The sequence below is a fragment of the Vigna radiata genome, chromosome 2, assembly GCF_000741045.1.
Source record: "Vigna radiata var. radiata cultivar VC1973A chromosome 2, Vradiata_ver6, whole genome shotgun sequence".
Classification (NCBI taxonomy): domain Eukaryota; kingdom Viridiplantae; phylum Streptophyta; class Magnoliopsida; order Fabales; family Fabaceae; genus Vigna; species Vigna radiata.
The window spans coordinates 6,464,686-6,480,029 of record NC_028352.1 but is presented as its reverse complement, the minus strand read 5'-3'; positions in this window follow the sequence as shown (position 1 = coordinate 6,480,029).

Sequence of the window (15,344 nt, the reverse complement as noted above, 5' to 3'; positions counted from 1 at the left end):
ATAGTAGAAGAAGGAGGTAGAACAGGGCTTCAAAAGAAACTTCTCCCATTCTTGAGTTTCTTGAGCATCCTTTGATCCCTATATCTGGTCAGGAAAAAGAAGACATGGCTGACAATCTGAATGGTAGAGGTGGTGGTCAAGCTAGACGCACTTTGGAGGATTACTCTACAGTCTCTAGTTCTCTTCATTTCAATAGTATTGCTAGGTCGAGGGTTAATGCCACCAACATAGAGATGAAGTCTTCTCTCATCCACTTGGTGCAGAGCAATCAGTTCCATGGCCTAGCTCATGAGAATCCTTATGATCATCTCACTACTTTCCTGGAGATTTGCAATACATTGAAGATTCATGATGTACCAGATGAAGCTATCAAACTCAGCTTGTTTCCTTTCTCATTAGGAGGCAACACTAAGATGTGGTTGAACTCATTCCCTAAAAATAGCTTCACTGTGTGGGAGGATGTGGTTTCCAAGTTCTTAAACAATTACTTCCCTCAATAAAAGATAAACAAGGGGAAGCAGGAAATCTCTTCCTTCCAGCAGGATATAAATGAAAATCTAGTGAACATATTTATTCCATTTTCAGATATTTAATATTGATATATATGTTAAAATCTCATATAGTGATATATTATTTATTGATTTTCTATAATTGGACTTATTCTGCAGGGCGCTGATGGTGTTCTAGTTCCAGGAGGTTTTGGTGATAGAGGAGTGCAAGGAGAAATTCTTGCGGCTAAGTATCGAGAACATAATGTTCCATTTTTGGACATTTGCTTGGGAATGCAAATTGCTGTCATTGAGTAGAGATTTGTTCTTCGGTAGACGATGTGAATCAACAGTATATCATTGCTGAATCATTTAAATTTGCATAATATGAATGATGTATTAAATATTAGACTATTTGAAATGAATTTTATTTTGTTAATTTTATTAAATTTGGGATAGATTTAGAGGCCTACTATGGAAGACTCCCACTCATGGATTTGATGATCCTACTATGCTCCTTTTGTTTCTTGGAGGACTTAAATCTTAGGCAAAATTGATGTTAGATGCCTCGGTTGGAAGTAACATCAGATGGAAGACTCCAGATGAAGCTAATGAGTTGATAGAGAACATGACTGCTAATGATAATGAGGTGCAAAATGAAAGAGCTCAGTTTCAAAAAAACGGAGTTCTTCAAGTGCAATCTCAAGATGTCGTATTAGTTCAGAACAAGATAATGACTCAGCAACTTGAGGCCTTGATGAAGAAACTCTCTCAATTGCCTAAAGAGCTCCAAAACGTTTCACATATCCAACATCAAGGGTGTGAGTTGTGTGATGGAGAACATACAAATGGTCAGTGTATCATACAAGCCAATTCTCAAGAAGATGTGAACTATATAAGTAATCAAGATCGATAAAATAACTAAAACCAAAGATAGAGACCTTACCCAAGCATAGACCAAGGATTAGCTGAACACTTCTATAGACAAGAATCCACCACTTCGGACACAGCACCACTATCATCTGACATACAAAATGAATCATTAAAAATATGAAAAAACATATTAACTGAAATATGAAAAATATGATAACAATGTTGTAAGAGTTTGAATATCAATGTTGATGTTTATTGACTTGTTAACTCCATAAGGAGTAATGCACTCGGAAGCTTCTTTAGATATTTTTGGACACTTTTCAACACAGAGAGCAAAACATAATCCATAATTTTTATTAGACAGATTATTTGGTATGATATGACATTTTATTTGCAGTTACTAAGAACTTACCGTCAAAAGATATTTACATTGATGAACTTATCAAACAATTAAGAGCTCTTCTCTTATTTTATTTTATTTTTTGATAAGTATAGAAAAAATGGATTTGAAAATAAAATGACTTTTGTTAAAGAAATTGTTTTTGAAATGGATATAGACGTTAAATGAAAAAACATATTAATTGTAAAAAGAAACAATTTGATAAAAGTGTTGATAATTGTAAAATATCTTCAAGAATCATGTAGAATTGATTATATTTCTATATGGTAGATAAAGCAATCACAACCCTTCAACGTAGATTCAAACAATTTAAAATATATAAAGATATTTTTGGTTTTTTATTTAGTGTTTAAAAAATTAAAGTAATTATGTACATTTTTGAAAGAAAAATGTTTACATGATAATTTCTTGGATCTTGATTGTATTGTACATATACATTTAGTTAATAAGTCAGATCAATTGAAAGGTCTGACTAACAGATCAATCGAAATAATCACGAATCAATCAACTAATGATGATTAAGATATAATTAGATTATAATTAAACTAAAAAAACTCATAATACCAAATATAAATAAAGGTATAAGATACCATTATTAAGACATACATCAGTGCGTTTAATATTCTTTCATAAGTCACCTACTGACTTTATCATCAGAATATTTTTTTCAAGTACCATCCCAAGAAGTGTTGAATGAACATAATTAAACGACTTAATCTTTATCAATTAAAAAAATTATTAAATTAAATTAATTAAACTTTAATAGATAATTTTATAAAAAAATAGCTCAGTAATTTTAAATAAAAAAAATTATTCTTAAATTTATTTTATTCCTTCCAACGTGAAATCCTATTCACCTTATTACATCAAGGATGAATCTCATTACAACCTTTTTCATGAATATTCCAACAAAAAAAATATATTCTAAATGGTTGGGCACTTCTGTATACAAGAATCCACCACTTCAGACACATCACCGCTATCATCTGACATACAAAATGAATCATTAGAAATATGAAAAAACATATGAACTGAAATATGAAAAATATGAGAATGATGTTGTAAGAGTTTGAATACCAATTTTAATGTTTATAGACTTGTTAACCCCACAACGACGAATGCACTCGAAAGCTTCTTTAGACACTTTTGGACATTTTGCAAAACAAATCTCCAAACATATTGGATAAACAAAAGTAGTTATAAGACATCTTATCGCACATTTAGCAGGACATGAAAGTTTGGCTGCTTCTGAGAAACACAACATCATCATTATCACAACAATAACACCAACCTTTCTCATCTCATTCTTTGCCATAACTTCTTTTCAACCTTCTACTGTATCAAAATGTTGTCTATAACTTAAATTTATGTTGTCTTTCAAGGAAAGCCAAACATGCTTATATAGGCACAAAATAACTACCAATTTTAGAATTATATTAATGATATTAATTAGGATTAATGTGATGTGCACTCCTTTAATGATAGATTTTGAAACTTATTAATGAATTGTTGAGATTCATGTCTTAAATAAATAATTCAAATTAGAAGTCTGAATAAATAATGCTTCTTCATGTCTCAAAAGTTGCGTTTTAAAATGAATCTATAATAAATACTAATAATAAAATAGTGCATAATAANTAATAATAAATATAAAATAATAGTAAAATAATTTATAATAAATAATAATAAATATATAAATATAAAAAATAAGAAATTATAATAAATGTAAGTAATAATAAATAATATAAATAAATATAATAAGTAGTAATAAAATGAATAAAAATAAATTATAATAAATGAAAATAATAAATAATATGAATAGTAAATATTATAAATAAAAAATAAACTCCTGCTAGATTCAATGTACATGAATTAGATTAAATGACACAAAACTAGATAATAGAAGTTGAAATCATAAGATAAGATGATATGTGAGATCTGATTAGATAAATCATAAGATAAGATAAGATGAGATCTGATACATCTAATGAAATGATACAAGTTCAAATTATCTCAACTGTGTGACTATTCAAGCTTATCATAGGTTATACAAGTTTATCATATTGATAAGGCAAAACAATGAAGAAGGTTTCATTAATAGACTTGTCTAATGACGATATAAACACACTTATCTATTATATATTTATAGAATTTACTTTTCACATTCTTTTCATATCCTTTGTAATTTTTACATCATCTAGCTTTTGTACTTTTACGGTCTATTCTTTATATTTTTTTCATTGTCTAACCTGTAGATTTTTACTGGTCTAATTTTTACACTTTTATATACATTGTCTATATCATTTGTAATTTTAGATTGTCTGCTCTTCACATTTTTTACATCGTTTAACTGTTACATTTTTACTACATTTATTCAACATTACATGTTCATCTTTTTTATTATTAAAGAATTTAATCTTTACATTTTTTAGAATAATTTAGCACGTGTTTCTTTTAAAATTTAATTTAATTTCTTTATTTTGATTAACTTGATCATAATATATTATTTAAAATAATTATATACAATTTATTTTATTAAAAAGATATATAAATAAAATATATTCACATTTTAAAAATAATTAAAATATTATTATTCATAAAATTAAATATGTATATTAAAATAAAGAGTTTGCTAATTTATGTATTATTAGATATTATAAGTCAGATATAATTTTCTTTTGTTTCTGTTTAGACAGCTGTAGTTAATAGGGTTTGACAGCTTCCACTTTCATCCTATATAACTACACACCTGTACACTTTCAGTTTGAGTTTTTTCAATACAGATTACTTTCTCTTTTCTCTCTTCTCTCTGTTGCTTTTATCTCTGCATTAAGGAAAGCGATTGTTGATTTTTATCTCTGTTCCAACTTCTCACTCTCCACCGTTCTAACAGTGGTATCAGAGCCTAGGTTGAGAGAGGACCTAAGGGGTATCGTTTCCGAGTACAGTGTGGCTGGCTGTGAGTGGAGTGGAACGATCAAGAAAGCAAAGAAGGCAGTTCTTGAGCAGAGAAAGAAGGGTTGATGGCTAATCTTTCTACGATAAACTTCTCAGTTCTAACGGACAAGAACTGGAGCAGGTGGAGCACTCAAATGCGGATTGTGTTTCGCGTACAAGGTGTGAGTGGTGTGGTAGAAGGACCAGAGTTTGCGAAGGAAGATCAGAAGAAGGAGGAGTTCAGGAAACAAGATGACAAGGCACTGCTGATCATCCATCAATGTGTGGATGATGTGCATTTTGAAAAGATACAAAATGCGTCTACGGCTAAAGAAGCATGGGAGATCTTGGTACGTTGTCATTCTGGAAGCGAGAAAATCAGAAAGGTGAAACTCCAGATGTTGCGGAGACAATACGAACTGCTGCAAATGGAGGACAGTGACAAGGTTAGTGATTACTTCAATAAAGTCCTGAGTATTACTAATCAGATGAAAAGATGTGGCGAATCCATTAGTGATGTTATGGTAGTGGAGAAGGTCATGCGGTCTCTACCCCGACGGTTCGATTATATTGTCGTGGCTATTCAAGAATCCAAAGATACAGGGAAGATGAAGATTGAGGAACTGCAAAGTTCCTTGGAGGCACACGAAATAAGTTTGCTAAACCGAAATCCCATTAGATGTGAGGAGCAGGCGTTGAAGGTTCACCATGTCAAGAATGAAAGGGAAAAGACAACCAAGAAATGGAAAGGGAAACATGGTAAAGGGAAGTGGAGGAAAGATAAGAATAAAGATGGCCAGAATGAATCTTCAACAGAGGAGGAAGGCAAACCTGAGAGGAATTACCGCAAGAAGGACAAGAGAAATATTGAGTGTTTTAATTGCCATAGGTATGGGCATTATGCAAGTGAATGTTATCCTGAAAAGGAGGAACAAAATAATGGTCAAGGAAAGGAGGCCTATGCAGCTAAAGTAGAATCTGATTCAGAACCCATCATATTGATGACAACTACATCTGTAGTAAGCTCACACTCTGAAGACAAACTGTGGTATTTGGATTCGGGGTGTTCGAATCATGTGACCTGCCACAGAGATTGGTTAATAAATTTTGCAGAGACTGAGAGAAGCATGGTGAGATTTGCAGATGACAGCACTTCAAAGGTAGAAGGAGTTGGTGATGTTGTTATCAGAAGGAAGAATGGTTCATGTGTCATTCTAACGAGTGTGCTGTTTGTGCCTGCAATAAGGTACAATCTTCTGAGTATTGGCCAAATAATTCAAAAGGGTTGTACGGTAGTAATGGGAAACTTCAATAAGGTTGAAGTGTTTGATAAAAAGAAAAATTTGATCTTGAGGAGCAAGATCTGGAAAGATAATACGTTTCGTATCAGCCTTGTGAAATCCACAAGGTGTGAAGAATCTGGCGTTACAGAAGGGAAGATGAACTTTGAGACATGGACTGGTGGTGAGGAAGGTTCGGTGCACGGAGCTATGTTTGCAACTGCAGAACCGCTCGGTCAGGCTGAAGCCTTGAATATGGCAGACACAGGACTGATCGGTCAAACAGAGGCCTTGAAGAAAATCGTGTGGAGGAATGCAATGAAAGAAGAAGCTGATCCTGTTGAGAGGAAAGAAATCTGGAAGTTAGCTGACATTCCAGCAGCGGGGAAGAAGATAAATATTGAAGGGAACACTGTCAAAGAAGCAAGGGGAGTTATTGGTGAACTGAGACTTGGAGAACATCGTTCGGTCATGTTTCTCGAACTGTTCGGTCTTGGTCGCACAGTTCGCGCAAATTGGCATCCACCTCTCAAAGGACTGGCAAGTGCAAGTACTGCATGTCACCGTTCGGTCATACACCGCTCGGTTGCTCTGAAAAGGAGATTTGGTGATCTGCCTCTTGAGCAGAGGCAACGACCCTCACAGCGGCGACAGCTTGAGGCAAGCTTATGACGAGTTAGAGTTCGAGTTTGAGTCAGGTTTCTTGATTCTGCGATTGTGGTTTTCAAAATTGGGAAATATACAACTTTTTTTTTTTGTAAATTGGGGGCTACCTCTTAGTATCTGACTTACGGGGGAGTATTAGATATTATAAGTCAGATATAATTTTCTTTTGTTTCTGTTTAGACANNTGTAGTTAATAGGGTTTGACAGCTTCCACTTTCATCCTATATAACTACACACCTGTACACTTTCAGTTTGAGTTTTTTCAATACAGATTACTTTCTCTTTTCTCTCTTCTCTCTGTTGCTTTTATCTCTGCATTAAGGAAAGCGATTGTTGATTTTTATCTCTGTTCCAACTTCTCACTCTCCATCGTTCTAACATGTATATCAAATTTTAATTAACAAATTAATATAATAAATATATTACGATTTTTAAAAGTCCCATGCATTGCACGGATATTATATATATATATATATATATATATATATATATATATATATATATATATATATATATATAACCTTTATAAATTATAATTTTGTTTAGAAAACTTTAAATTTTCGTTAAGCATAAATATTTGGTATGATATGGTTTATTTCCAGTTACTAAGTAGTTACTAAGAACTTACCATAAAAAAGGTATGCATATTGATGAAGCTATTCAACAATTAAGAAGTCTTTTTTCATTTTTTTAAAAGTATAGAAAAATGGATTTGAAAATACAATGATTTCTGTTAAAATAATTGCTATTAAAATGGATATAGACTCTAAATTTAGTGGGGGAAAAATAATCACATAAAAAGGGACAAATTGATAAAAGTGTTTTGATAATAAATTGTAAAATCTCTTCAAAAATCATTTAGAATCAATTGATCGATTACTTTAATCGAAAGAAATTTTTCAAAATTAAAGATGATAAAAAATTAATTAAAATCAACAGTATGTCAAGAAAGATAAACAAATTAAACTTATTATTAATTCAATAAGAAATATTAAATTAAGTTAATTATAACACTTTAATGGATAATTTTATATATATATATATATAAAGTCAAAATAATTTTAAACCCTATTCACCTTATTACATCATGGATGAATGTAATTACAATCAATACTTTATTCATGAATATTCGAATAAAAAAACTATATACTAAATGGTTGGACACTTCTGTATACAAGAATCAATCAATTCAGACACAGCACCGCTACCATCTGACATACAAAATGAATCATTAGAAATATGAAAAAACATAACTGAAATATGTAAAATATGAAAGCAATGTTGTAAGAGTTTGAATACCAATTTTGATGTTTATGGACTTCTTAACTCCACAATGTGTAATGCATTCGGAAGCTTCTTTAGACAGTCTTGGACACTTTGCAACACAAATCACAAAACATATTGGATAGGCAAGATTAGCTAGAAGACAATTTATCCCACATTTAGCACGACATGTTAGTTCAGCTGCTTCTGAAAAACACAGCATAATCATTAGTAGAACAACAAGACCAACATTTTTCATCTTATTCTTTGCCATATTTTCTTTTCAATCCTCTACTAAATCAAAATTTTGTCTATAACTTAAATTTATGTTGTGTCTTTCAAGGGAAGCCAAACATGCTTATATAGGTACAAAATAACTCCCAATTTAGAATTATATTAATGGTATTAATTAGGATCAATGTAATTTGCACTCCTTTAGTGATAGATTTTGAAACTTATTAATGAATTGTTGAGGTTCATGTCTTAAATAAATAATTCAAATTGAGAAGTCTAAATAAATAATGCTTCATGTCTTAAAATTGCATTTTAAAATGAATCTATAATAAATACTAATAATAAAATAGAGCATAATAAATAATAATAAATATAAAGTAATAGAAAATAATTTAAATCAATAATAATAAATATATAAATATAAAAAATAATAAATTATAATAAATATATGTAAAAATAAATAATATATATAAATATAATAAGTAGTAGTAAATTGAATGGAAATAAATAATAATAAATTATAATAACTATAAATAATAAATAATATGAATAGTAAATAATATAAATAAAAAATAGGTTTTTTACATATATAGGAAAATTTGAACAAAAAAATTACATATGTAGACAAAAAATTTTGAAATTACAAATTTAGGCAACTCATTGGGAACATAGACTTCAAATGAAGAAGTTGTACTTCTTGCATAACTAGTCAAAGACAAAGTTGTGTATCCCTTGATAATTGATTACAAGGTCTTGTAATCAATTACAAAAGGTTGAACTCATGCATAGGAGCTATGACTTCACGTGTAATAGGCAAAATCTATTAGTAATCGATTATCAATGGATTTTAGTGTTAAAACAAAGAGTATTTTTGATTTTATAAACTATATTTGTTATTTATTAATAATTATTAGAGTTTTCATTTAAATTAACATTTATTGTTACATTGTTACCATTTAAATTAACATCATTAGAGTTTCTATTTAAATTATTACCATTTAAATGGAAATTATAATAATTACTAATTATATACAAATTAAAATTTCTATTATTACATTTAAATGGAAATTGTAATAATTCTAATTATATACAAATTAATATTTCTATTATCACATTTAAATTGATATTGTAATAATCACTTATTATATATAAATTAACATTTTTATTATTATATTTAAATTTAAATTATAATAGGAGTTTATATATTTCACTCAAATAAACTCTTTTGTAATATAAAAAATGTGATATATAAACACTATGAGAATTGGAATGTTGAAAAAAAAAAAACCCATGCCTTACAAGGATATTACATATTATAAAACAATTGTTTTACTGTGTGTATGTATATGCATGGTATAAGAATTAATCAACTAAGTTGTTAGAATCAATAAATAACTAATAGATAGTGTATTCTAATATAATAGAAAATTTGGGGCAGATAATGTTTCCCAAATATTTATATTCAATTCATTACATTCTTATTAATTACATCATGTTGCCTCGAGTCAAGCTATATATATAAGAAAAAATCTCAAACTTTTTTAATATTATTATTTTCTATTAAGGTAATTATAAAATTTCTTTAAAAAAACGTCTTAATTTTCTATAATACTAATAAATATCTATTAAATTAAATATAAATTATGTTTAAGAAAATAAAATCTTAAAATTTGTTTAATACTAATATATCTCTATTAAATTAATTATAAATTATATTTTAAAAAAAATCTTAAATTTTCTTTAATACTAATATATTTCTATTTAATTAATTAGAATTTTATGTTTGAAAAATATTTTGGGTCATGTTTAAGTATCACAATTTGGATAAAATCTGTTCTAAGAGGACATAGTGTTGCATAAACATAGTTTACTTTAATTTAAAACTTGTTTTTGAAGAAGTAGAGTAGTGAAAATTTGAGTTTAGGATTCTCGATACAAATGATCAGTTTGAAAAGTCTTAATAAGTCATTTGGAACTTGTTAGAATCCCTAAATTGTTTAGAATTGTGTCACAAATGATAGAATTATTTTGCATTTCTTTTGTAATTTTACATCATCTACTATTTAAACTTTTTGTATTTTTACAGTTTACTATGTACTAATTTTGTTCATCGTGTATTAGATTTTTACATAATTTTTTTAGGGTTAAATATGTTTTTAGTCCCTATACTTTGGGACGATTTTTGGTTTTAGTCCCTCTTTCAAACTAAGGTACAATTTAGTCCTTCAACTTTAGAAAATTCTGGTTTTAGTCCTTTTTACCAAATTTTTTTAACTTTATTTACTGTTTCAATCACGTTTCATTATAGCATTTGGATTGTTTACACTGTTTGACACATTTTTGCTTCAATGTCAACTGAGAAACGCGTTTGAAACAACAAATAAAGTTAAAACAATTTGGTAAAAAGGACTAAAAATAGAGTTTTCTAAAGTTGAAGGACTAAATTGTACCTTAATTTGAAAGAGGGACTAAAACCAAAATCGCCCCAAAGTATAGGGACTAAAAAGATATTTAACTCATCTTTTTAACACTTTTATACATATGGTCTATCATTTTTTACATCGTCTAACTTTTACATTTTTACTATATTTATTCAACATTTTGTACATCATCTATCTTTTTTATTGTTAAATAATTTACTCTTTATATTTGTGTGAATCATTTAGTATGTATTTCTTTTAAAATTTAATTTAAATTCTTTATTTTGATAAACTTGATCATAATATATTATTTAAAATAATTATATATCACTTATTTTATTAAAACTATATATAACTAAAATATATTCACATTATAAAATAATTAAAAATATTATTATTTATAAAATTAAATATGTATATTAAATTATAATTATATTTCTATAAACTCAAATTAATATAGTAAATAATATATTACAATCTCTGAAAGTTCCATGCCTTGCACGGATATTACATAGCATAAAACAATCATTTTATTGTGTATGTATGTATATGGTAGAAGAATTCATCAACTAAGTTTTTAGATTCAATAAATAAATAATAGATATAGTATTTTAATATAATAGAAAATTGGGGCAGAAAATGTGTCCACAATATTTATCTTCAATTCACTACATTCTTAATAATTACGTCCAGGTTGCCTCGCGGGTAAGCATATAAAACACTATATCTAAAAAAAAAAAAAAAAAAAAACTATCAAATTTTTTCATATTATTATTTTTCTATTAAATTAAATATAAAATTATATTTAAAAAAATTAATAATTTTTTAATGCTAATATATTTCTATGAAATAAATAATAAAGTTATGTTTAAGAGAAAAATGTCTTAAAATTTTTTTAGTACTAATATATCTGTATTTAATTAATTATAATTTTATATTTTATATAGTATTTGATTAAATTATTATAAGTGTTTCTTACTCTTTATTGGTATTAAAATGATATTCAATGAATTAAAACCTTCATAAATTATAATTTTGTTTAGAAAAACTTATGAGTTAGAAAACTTTAAATTTTTGTTAAGCATAAATATTTGGTAAGATATGATATTTTATTTGCAGTTACTAAGAACTTATCATAAAAAAAGATATGCATATAGATGAACCTATTCAACAATTAAGAAGTCTTTTTTCATATTTTGAAAAGTATAGAAAAATGGATTTGAAAATACAATGACTTCTGTTAAAGAAATTGCTTTTAAAATGGATATAGACTCTAAGTTTAGTGGAAAAAAAATAATCACATAAAAAAGGATAATTTGATAAAAGTGTTTTGATATAAATTGTAAAATCTCTTCAAAAATCATTTAGAATCAACTGTTATTATATATATATATATATATATATATATATATATATATATATATATATATAAACCTTATAGAATAATGTTAGTAACTTTAATCGAAAGAAATTTTTCGAATTTAAAGATAATAAATAATTATTTAAAATCAACAGATATCAACAAAGATAAACAAATTAACGGTATTATTAATTCAATAAGAAATATTAAATTAAATTAATTATAATACTTTAATGGATAATTTTATGTTTATAAAAGAAACTCAAAATAATATTAAATAAAAAAATCGTTCTTAAATTTATTTTATTCCTCCCAAAGTGAAATCTTATTCACCTTATTACATCATGGATGAATATCATTACAACCAACACTCTATTCATAAATATTCGAACAAGAAAAATATATACTAGGTTGGGCACTTCTGTAGACAAGAATTCATCACTTCAGCACTGCTACCATCTGAGATACAAAATGAATCATTAGAAATACAAAAAAACATATTAACTGAAACATGAAAAATATGAGAGCAATGTTGTAAGAATTTGAATACCAATTTTGATGCTTATACAACGAGTAATGCACTCGGAAGCTTCTTTAGACAGGTTTGGACACTTTGCAATACATTCCTGAATACATAATGGATAAGCAAGCCCAGATATAAGACAATCTATCGCACATTGAGCAGGACATGAACGTTTAGCTGCTGCTTGTAAAAAACACAACATAATCATTAGCAAAACAACAACACCAACATTTTTCATCTCATTCTTTGCCATAACTTCTTTTCAACCCTCTACTAAATCAAAATTGTCTATAACTTAAATTTTTGTTGTGTCTTTCAAGGGAAGCCAAACATGCTTATATAGCCACAAAATAACTCCCAATTTAGAATTATATTAATGCACTCCTTTATTTATGGATTTTTGAAACTTATTTGTTGAGGTTCATGTCTTAAATAAATAATTTTAATTGAGAAGTCTAAATAAATAGTGCTTCATGTCTTAAATGTTGCATTTTAAAATGAATCTATAATAAATACTAATAACAAAATAGTGCATAATAAATATAAAATAATAGTAAAATAATAAATATATAAATATAAAAAATAATAAATTATAATAAATATATGTAACAATAAATAATATATATAAATATAATAAGTGGAGGAAAATCGAATGGAAATAAATAATTGCAATAATTAAAAATAATAAATAATATGAATAGTAAATAATATAAATAAAAAATAGGTTTTTGTATAGGCAAATTTGAATAAAAAAATTACAAATCTAGGCAAAAAATTTTAAAATTACGGATCTAGGCAAGTCGTTGGAACCTAGACGACTTCAAATGAAGAAGTTGTATCCCCCTACACAACTTCACCCTAACACATGAGTTAGAGATGAAGTCGTGCATTCCTAAAACGATTTCAGGCCTTGTAATTTAGTACAGAAGGCTGAACTCGTGTAGAAGAGGCATGCCTTCTCCTATAATAGGCAAATATCGATTACACATATGGTAATCAATTACGAGAGGGTTTTAATGTTAAAAAATGAGTATTTTTGGTTTTTGAGATAAGTTTGTTAATTATTAGTAATTATTAGATTTTCCATTTAAAATGTTTCCATTTAAATTAACATTTCTATTATACATTGTTACCATTTATATTAACAATATTAGAGTTTCCATTTAAATTTTTACCATTTAAATTGTTAACATTTTTATTATTACATTTAAATGGAAATTGTAATAATTACTAATTATATACAAATTAATATTTTTATTATTATATTTAAATTGAAATTGTAATAGCAATTTATATATTTTATTCAAATAAACTCTTTTTTAATATAAAAAATGTGATATAACTAAACTAGTCAAACACTATAAAAATTGGGATGTTAAAAAAAAATAAAACCCATGCTTACACAAATGACAACAATACGTTCAATAAAAGTTTTCAACAAAGAAGCTAACCTTTTTAGCAGATTAATAAAACAATGGAGTGAATGGAGGACTGCACGCCCAAAAACGTAGGCCAAAAAGGGTTAAAAACGTCGTCCAAGAACACGCTACAAATTGCACCAAAACACAACGAAAACAAATTGTAATCGGTTCAAATGGAAGATATTTAATCAAAGACTAATTTAGTCAGAGTAAAACTAAATTTAAATGGTCCAAATGGGAGAAAAAGAACCTGGAAATGCAATGGCGAAGAGCTCCAACGCAAGGAAGATGATGAAACAGTGAGCGTAACTACTTGCGGCTTCGTGTTGCAGTATAAGTGCCTATAGACGTCGGTTTCTGTGGGGAAACGACGTCTATAATAGTATAGACGTCGGGTTCTCACTAATATGACACCTTTTTTATTTAAAAATTAATATTTGCGAGGCATATAGACATCGCTTATTAAGGCCATTGACTCTATAATCTTATAGACGTTCCGACGTCTATAAGGCAGAAAATAGTGACTATTCACCTACCTAGAAAACATATAGACGTCAGTTAGGAGGGGCCCCGATGTATATAATATTATAGATGTCGGGACCCCTGCCAGGTAGGTGAAAAGCCATTAATTTTCGCCATATAGATGTCAGTTAAGAGGGTCATAGACGTCTATAGGATTATAGACGTTGGGGCCCCTCCTAACTGACGTCTATATGGCGGAAAGAAATGACTTTTCACCTACCTGTCAGACATATAGACGTCAGTTAGGAGGGCCCCGACGTCTATAATCCTATAGACGTCCGGGACCCTCCTAACTAACGTCTATATGGCCAACTTATTTACGAAAATGCCACTGATCATTAATATACGTCGTGCTTACCCCTAACAAACGCCTAAGGGGTGACGTTAAACAAAGTTTTTGCACTAGTGGTTATACCACATTCACCATCATACAAAACATAATTTCACTACTTTACTTCAATTATCACTAACACACAATAACATTTTTCATCCAAACACTTTAGAACTCACATACTATTAAACTTATGCCACATACTTTAATTTAGAAACAATTATCTAGCTTCCCTTACCTCTCAAAGAAACTGCCCAACTCTAGTTTTTATTTTGTGAAACTGTAGTGTGATGCTTATGAACTGATTTGGATGAATTTAACTGCTGTAAATGAACATGTTGGAGGTACTTGATGGGAGAAATTTGTTTTACTATTAACTAGATTGAAAGTATAGTCAATTATGCATGTTTTAAGTCATTTAGAGGAAGTGGGGTAGTGAATTTGAGAATTTGAGGTCTAGGACTCATTTGGTCTGTTGGGGTAGTCTGGGTAAGTTGATTGTGACTTCTTAGAGTCATCAAACTAGTCAAAAATAGGTGCAAAGTGGTAGAATTGATTTTAGGACCTTAAGTTGATGAATTTGATGTTTTAGAGTAGGAGTTGGTTCATAATCACTTTAGATTGAT